Source organism: Solea senegalensis, linkage group LG11 (genome assembly GCF_019176455.1).
Source record: "Solea senegalensis isolate Sse05_10M linkage group LG11, IFAPA_SoseM_1, whole genome shotgun sequence".
Lineage (NCBI taxonomy): Eukaryota > Metazoa > Chordata > Actinopteri > Pleuronectiformes > Soleidae > Solea > Solea senegalensis.
Window position 1 is genome coordinate 8,464,849 of NC_058031.1, and position 850 is coordinate 8,465,698.

The window sequence follows — 850 nt, forward strand, 5'->3', positions numbered from 1 at the left end:
ATATATATATGTATATATATATATATATATACATATATATAAAGAAAGATGACGCAGCTCATGACGTGTTTGGACTTTTGGTAAACCCACTCTCTACAGACTGCACTGTGGACATTTGTGCAAAAGCTGTTATTCCATGTTTATGTGAATATGCTTCGTTGAAATATCTTAAACACATCTGCATACACCTTTTCACTATACGATGGCTTTAAAAGAATGATTTTCGCGGGAGACTCCAGTTTATTTTTACAGTCCCTTTGTGCTCTCACTATCTTGTTTATATTTCTGTATGTCCTTCTCTTCCTGACATTTAAATGTTTGTAATTTATCGTAGCTGGTTTACCAATAACTTCGGAAAAGGACTGAAATTCCATGTGGTATTTATGAGAAAGTGTATCACTCTTGTGGACTGCCGAAACCACAGATTATTGCAAGAATGAAATTATATGTTTTTACTTATTATTACCCATAATATTCTGTACTTTAAAAATTAAACTATTAAATAACATCACCATTTTGGTCTCTGCACATAATAGCAATGCTTATTCATGAAAACTGCACTGAGATCCATGTGATTCCTACGTTGGATTTGTCAAAACATGACTTCATTTACCTGTAAAATATTACTGAATGTCTGAAAACAGTCCATCATTCACTGTTACATTTTTGTTTTATTGTAATTCCAGTTTGATTTAAGCTAGATAGCTCCGGTCCATCAGCTGCAGCAGAGAAAGCAGAACTTATTTGCTGCTCTTCAGTATTAGTTTGTGGTATCTAAGGCTTTATCAACAAGGCTCTAATAAGGTCTTAGACTTTATGGCACTGATGGCTGTAAAATGAACTTGTTAGC